Below are 7,759 nucleotides of genomic sequence, written 5' to 3'. Positions count from 1 at the left end.
CACCCCAGCCCCCATCCCACCCCTCTAGGTCAACACAGAGCACCAGGCTGAGCTCCCTGCGCTGTACAGCAGCTTCCCACCAGCTATCTATTTTATACATGGTAGTGTATACATGTTAATACTACTCTCTCAATTCATCCCACCCTCTCCTTCACACCCTGTGTCCACAAGTCCAGTCTCCACATCTGTGCTATGACTGCATTTTAACATAAAAGCCACTAACTGAATTTTTGTGCCTGGATTTAGCCCTTTTAATCAATAAATTAAATTTTCCCTAACATCAGTAACTAAATCTATATTTATTTCTTTCTGAAGAAATGAAGAACAAATATAAGAAATAATTAGAGGTATTTCATTTTGTTTGGTAATAGATACAATACAGTTTAAAGAAGCACTAATGCGTTTTCATCATTTATTCCTTTCCAGACTCCGAAAAAGTATAGCTCATTCTAATCTCAAAATTATCTTTCAGGTTTTAGTAAAATAAAACAAATTCAAATGAACAAGTTATTACATTCAAAAGTGCTCTACAGCACCTATACAGTCATCACAAACAAAATGTCTGGGATTCAGAGCAATTTCATGCCCAAAACTCTTAGACATCTTTGTAGCTATCTTGTCTAAATTACAATTCAGGGGTAAACGGTTGCTTTGTATTTCTAGTCTTCCTGCTTTACTGAGTTTTTCTGGCCCCTATCAACCACAATGCCTTATGCTTTATAAAAGTCTAAGAATTTAAACAGACTATGGAATTCGTAGTTTGAACTTGACAGACACAGAGATGGTATTTCCATCATTTTTTTCCTGAAAATCTTCTGAAAGAATCAAGTAAATCAAAAAATAATATTACAAACTCTATTTTTAGAAAAACAAGGACAGAGCTAAAGTCTTGGCCCAAAAATTAGTAGAAGGGTTTCAACTGCTACAGAAATATAACAAGAGAGTTTACAAAAGAAAGCAAAGTGCACATATGGCAGATAGCAAACAAAAATATGACTTTGTAAAGGGAGGGAACCCATGTTAAGTTGCAAATTTATGCTATTTGGGATTTTTATTATATGCAGCTAAATAGAATCCTGGGCTTCCCTGGTGGCTCAGACAGTAAAGAATCTACCTGTAATGCAGGAGACCTAGGTTCGATCCCTGGATCAAGAAGATCCGCTGGAGAAGGAAATGGCAACCCACTCCAATATTCTTGTCTGGGAAAGCCCATGGACAGAGGAGCCTGGCAAGCTACAGTCCATTGAGTCGCAAGAGTCAGACACGACCTAGCAACTAAACCACCAATAGAATCCTATATAATTTAGAATGGGTTATCACAAATAAGGTACTCTAGTAATAAAACCTAAATTTTGGATGTTGTTGGATGGAATTCATGGCTATAATATACTGATGACATAGATATTGTAGGCTGGAAAGCTAATAAGTATTGTTATCCATGGTAAAATATCTGGACAGATATCACACTGAAAAGAAAATTATATATTCACTAAAGATGAAAAATGGATAACATATTGGGAAAAGTGTAAAAAAGGGAAAGTATATAAAAAAAGAAAAAAATCCTCCTTGCCACTTTTAACATTTAGGAGAGAGATGGGCTGAGACTAGAAGCCAGTAGATTACAAGAAGAAGTGGAAGGAAAAATACTAATTTTGTGAGGGAGACATCCTCTGCCTGCAGCTACTGCGTTCAGTTGTGTCTGACTCCATGACCCCATGGACATAGCCCCCCCAGCTCCTCTGTCCATGGGATTCTCCAGGCAAGAATACTGGAGACAGTTGTCGTGCCCTCCTCCAGGGGCTCTTCTGGACCCAGGGATAGAACCTGAGTTTCTTGCATCTCCTGCATTGGAAGCTGATTATTTACTGCTGAGCCACCAGGAAAGCTGCCTGCAGCTATTAGATATAGTTAATTGAGAGTCCTATAATTTGAAACTTACAGAATTGAAAAAAAAAAACCTAAGTATCCTGTCCCCTAAATTAAGGTGGTGATAAAACTTCAGATTTAGCAGAAAATAAAATTGATGCTCTGCATATAAAGACAATGAGCCTACCAGCAAAAATAGGATTTACATCTTGCCTTCCCTCTCAAACCCATGGTTTCAAATGACCTTAGGGCAGTGGCCAATAAATTGAGAGGAAGGGTCTGATCACAGGATAGATCAAAATATGTAATTTATTCTTTGATGGTGGTTATTTTCACATGACATTGGGTTAAAGCAAATAGGCAAGAAATCTACTAAGTCTGAAGAGAATATTTTGCTGAATTTGAGGGTGACTGATATCAGTTAGTGAATACTCAACCCTAAAGCAACCCAAGGGTCCCTAAATCAGCATCAGCATGAAGTGGGTTGTGAAAGGTGTGCAGCCTCTGGATGGATATACTCTCGAAACTGAACACAGAGCTGATGATGGGAACAATGCACTAGGAAGTACTGCTCTGAGAAGAGCACCTGGGCACATGAAGGACAGAGCACAGACAGCAGCTTCTCAGAGGGCAGAACCTGGTCCATCAGATTGGCTTACCATACTCCCTCACCTACAGGGCAACTCATTGTTCTTGTCCAGTTGTTGTTTAGTCGTTAAATCATGTTCAATTCTTTGCAACCCCATGGACTGTAGCCACCAGGCTCCTCTGTCCATGAGATTTCCCTGGCAAGAATAGTAGAGTGGGTTGCCATTTCCTTCTCCAGGGGATTGTCCCAACCCAGAGATTGAACCTCTGTGTCCTGCATTGGTAGGCAGATTCTTTACCTACCACTGAGCCACCAGGAAAGCCCTCTTGTCCAGTAGGATATGATAATTACTTTGGAAGAAAAGCTCTAGGTGTGTCTTGGTGAACACCTTGTTGTTAAAAAGGCATCACTTATCAACAAGTGATTAACATAAAATGCTAGGGATTGTCCACAAGACTAGCCAATCACAGACCACTTTTGAGTTTTTTAAAGAAGTTGCATGAAACACATAAAAATGTTCAGAAGGCACAGCCAAGATGACAGAGGAGGAGGATCCTGAGTCATCTCTTCACACGAGCACACCAAAGTAACAACTGCTTACGAGAAAGACCAAAGTCTAGCAGAGAAGATCTTCTACAACTAAAGGTATAAAGAAAGAATCACAACAAGACAAGCAGGAGGGGCAGGGCACAGTATAGTCAAGGCCCATAGACCCAGGTACGCGACCACCAAATAAGAAGATAATTGCAGTTGCAGAGGTTCTCCCCAAGGATCAAGGAATTCCCCAACCAGTGGTCCTGCACCAGGAAGATAAGCTCCCAGGACATTTGACTTTGAAAGCCAGCAGGGCTTACTTTTGGGAGAGCCAGAGGGCTGTGGGAAATAGAGACTCCTCTCTTAAGGGACACACACAAAATCCCACCCACTCTGGGACCCAGGGCAGAAGCAGTCAATTTGAAAGAAGCCTGGGCCAGACCCACCTGCTGATCTTGGAAAGTCTTCTGGAGAGGCGGGATGTGATGGAACTCATCACGTGGGGACCTGGGGACCCAGATACTGACAGCAGCCATTTTAGGGAGCTCCTTCTACCACGAGGACACTGGTATTAGAAGAAGTCATTTTGGAATCCTCCCTTTAGCTTTTTAGCACCAAGACCCAGACCCAGTCACCAGCCTGTCAGTACCAGAAGTGGGACACCTGAGGCCAAGAAACTAAACAGGCAGGGACGCACACCCCTACCACTGTCCTCTATTAGCTGCCTTGAGACTCCCTGAGCCCACAGACACCCTGGGACATGGCAGTGCCCACTAGAGGGCCAGGACTCAGCCCCACATACCAGGAAACTGGCACTAGCACAGGGACCCCCTGGGACCTGAAGCCAGAGCCCCAGTTTCACCACCCCCATACTCCAGTGAGCTGACATTAGCCTAGGGACACCCTGGGCATTGGCCCTGCCCACCAGCTGACCAATTTAGGCTCCAGGACCCTGGGCTCTGCAGCCAGAAATCCCAGGACCCAGCTCTACCCAACAGGGCTAGTGCTAACCCTGGGACAAGTCTTATCTCCCAGAGATCCCAGCCCCAGGACCAGTGCAACCCTACAACCAGCATTCCCTGGGCCCTGGCCCTGTCCACCAGCAGGCCAACACCAGCTCTGGGATTCCTGGGCCCTGCAGCAGGGGACCCCAGGAGCTGACTCTGTCTACCACTGGACTGGCACTAGCCCCAGGACATGGCTTCATGCACCAGTAGGTGAACACCAACCCTAAAATCCTTTGGGCATTGGCCCTACCAACAAGCAGATGGACACCAACTCTGAAACAGGTTGGACCTCTCAGCCAGCTGCCCCAGGAACCAGCTCTACTCACCAGCAGGCTTTCACTAGATCTGGGAACACTGTCTCCCCCACACTCACTGTAAAACTTGGTTCAAACCACAAGTAGAACAGCACTAGCTCTGAAATACTCCTGGTGTCTGCAACCAGCTACCCCATGACCCAGTCCCACCAAGCAGTGACTGGCAGCTTTTGCACAAGGCCGAGTCTAGCAAACAACCAGACTAGGGCCCAGCCATGCCTACCAGACCACTAACAGTAGTCAGCCAACCACAATAGAAGGACTTGTGCTGTTAACGTATGGGGCAAACTAGAGCACATAGCTCTGGTAACCAGAGGGGTGTATGCTGCTGGGAGCATAGAACATTTCCCATAGAAGGTAATTTCTCCAAGGTTGGGAAATGTCACCAACCTACCACCTACATAGAACTGAAAATAGCAAATCAGGCAAAATGAGGCAACAGAGGAACATGTTCCAAACAAGGAACAAGACAAAACCCCAAAATAAGAACAGTGAAGTGCAGATAGGCAATCTCAGTTCAGTTCAGTTCAGCCACTAAGTCATGTCCTACTCTTTGCAAACCCATGGACTACAGCACATCAAGCTTCCCTGACAATCACCAACTCTTGGAGCTTGCTCAAACTCATGTCCATTCAGTCGGTAATGCCATCCAACCAGCTCATCTTCTGTCATCCTCTTCTTCTCCTGCCTTCAATCTTTCCCAACATCAGGGTCTTTTCAAATGAGTCAGCTCTTTGCATCAGGTGGCCAAGGTATTGGAGTTTCAGCTTCAGCATCAGTCTTTCCAATGAATATTCAGGACTGATTTGCTTTAGGATGAACTGGTTGGATCTCCTTGCAGTCCAAGGGACTCTCAAGAGTCTTCTCCCAACACCACAGTTGAAAAGCATCAATTCTTTGGCACTCATCTTTCTTTATAGTCCAACTCTCACATCCATACATGACTACTGGAAAAACCATAGCCTTGACTAGACAGACCTTTGTTGGCAAAGTAATGTCTCTGCTTTTGAATATGCTATCTAGGTTGGTCATAGCTTTTCTTCCAAGGAGTTTCATGGCTGCAGTCACCATGTGCAATGATTTTAGAGCCCAAGAAAGGAAAGTCTCTCACTGTTTCCATTGTTTCCCCATCTACTTGCCATGAAGTGATGGGACTGGATGCCATGGTCTTAGTTTTTTTAATGTTGAGTTTTAAGCCAGCCTTTTCACTCTCCTCTTTCATCAAGAGGCTCTTAGTTCCTCTTCACTTTCTGCCATAAGGGTGGTGTCATCTGCATATCTGAGGATATTGATATTTCTCCCAGCAATCTTGATTCCAGCTTGTGCTTCATCCAGCCCAGCATTTTGCATGATGTACTCTGCATATCAGTTAAATAAGCAGGGTGACAATATACAGCCTTGATGTACTCCTTTCCCAATTCGGAACCAGTCTGTTGTTCCATGTCCAGCTCTACTTGTTGCTTCTTGACCTGCATACAGATTTTTCTCAGGAGGCAGGTACGATGCTCTGGTATTCCCATATCTTGAAGAATTTTCCAGTGTGTTGTGATCCACACAGTTTTTATGATTATGATTTGGCATAATCAATAAAGCAGAAGTAGACATTTTTCTGGAATTCTCTTGCTTTTTCTATGATCCAGCAGATGTTGGCAATTTGATCTCTGGTTCCTCTACCTTTTCTAAACCCAGCTTGAACATCTGCAAGTTCGTGGTTTATGTACTGTTGAAGCCTGGCTTGGAAAATTTTGAGCATTACTTTGCTAGTGTGTGAGAGGAGTGCAACTGTGTGGTGGTTTGAACACTCTTTGGCATTGCCCTTCTTTGGAATTGGAATGAAAACTGACCTTTTCCAGTCCTGTGGCCACTGCTGAGTTTTCCAACTTTGCTGGCATATTGAGTGCAGCACTTTCACAGCATCATCTTCCAGGATTTGAAATAGCTCAACTGGAATTCCATCACCTCCACTAGCTTTGTTTGTAGTGATGCTTCCTAAGGCCCACTTGACTTCACATTCCAGGATGTCTGGCTCTAGGTGAGCAATCACATCATCATGGTTAACTGGATCATGAAGATCTTTTTTGTATAGTTTTTCTGTGTATTCTTGCCACCTCTTCTTAATATCTTCTGCTTCTATTAGGTCCATACCATTTCTGTCTTTATTGTGCCCATCTTTGCATGAAATGTTCCATTGGTATCTCTAGTTTTCTTGAAGAAATCTCTAGTCCTTTCCATTCTATTGTTTATATAGATTTTATAATATCTTTATATATATAATATATAGGCAATTTACCTAATATCATATGCAGTGGTGAAAAAGCTGAATGCATTTTCTCTAAGATCAGGAACAAGGCAAGGATGCCCACTCTTGCCATTTTTATTTGACATAATATCTAAAGTTCTATCCACAGCAATTTAGACAAGGAGAAGAAATAGAAGGAATCCAAACTAGAATGGAAGAAGTAATGCTGTCTCTGTTTGCAGACAAGATGACACTGTGCTTAGAAAATCCTAAAGTCACTACCAAAAAACTACTAGAGTTCATCAGTGAATTTGGTGAAGTTGCAGGATACAGAATGAAAATACAGAAATCTGTTGCCTTTCTATATACTAACAATGAGCTATCAGAAAGGGAAATTAAAGAAACAGTTCCATTTACTATCACATCTAAAGGGCTTCCCAGATGATGTTAGTCAAAAAGAATCCACCTGCCAATGCAGGAGACACAAGAGGCACAGTTTTGATCTTGGATCAAGAAGATCCCCTGGAGTAGGAAATGACAACCCACTCCAGTATTCTTGCCTGGAAAATTCCATGGACATAGGAGCATGGAAGGGTACAGTCCATGGGCCTGCAAAGAATCAGACATGACTGAACAACTGAGCATATACATACATACATACATTAAAAAAGAATAGCATACCTAGGAATAAACCTACCTAAGAAGGCAAGAGCCCTGTACTCGGAAAACTACAAGACACTGATGAAAGAAATGGAAAGATATATTTTGTTCTTAGACTGGAAGAATCAGTTTGGTTTAATATGGTTAAAATGACCATAGTCCCAAGGCAATATACAGATTCAATGCAATCCCTATCAAATTACTGATGGCATTTTTTACAGAATTAAGCAATAAATTTTAAATTTGTATGGAAATACAACAGATCCCAAATAGCCAAAATAATCTTGAGAAAGAAGAATAAAGCTGGAAGAATCAGGCTGTCTAACTTCAGACTATACTACAAAGTTACAGTCATCAAAACAGCATGGTACTGAGACAAAAGCAGACACAGAGATTAATGGAACTGGATAGAAAGCCCAGAAATATATCCACACATTTATTGCCAATTAATCTATCACAAAGGAGACAAAAATATACAATGGAGAAAAGATAGTCTCTTAAATAATAGTGCTGGGAAAACTGGACAGCTCCACATAAAAGAATGAAATTA

General features: G+C 42.5%; 1 protein-coding gene across 2 annotated transcripts in view; it reads right to left on the bottom strand.

The window, feature by feature from the left end:
* LOC104995494 (scavenger receptor cysteine-rich type 1 protein M130) overlaps positions 1–7,759 on the bottom strand; it is a 36,852-nt gene that overhangs the window by 19,221 nt on the left and 9,872 nt on the right. The gene's annotated exons all lie outside the window — the stretch shown is intronic.

Source organism: Bison bison, unplaced genomic scaffold (assembly GCF_000754665.1).
Source record: "Bison bison bison isolate TAMUID 2011002044 unplaced genomic scaffold, Bison_UMD1.0 scf7180017864281, whole genome shotgun sequence".
In the NCBI taxonomy this organism is placed as follows: Eukaryota; Metazoa; Chordata; class Mammalia; order Artiodactyla; family Bovidae; genus Bison; species Bison bison.
Note: the sequence above shows the minus strand (reverse complement) of the source record. Positions and strands in the feature narration are given on the sequence as shown.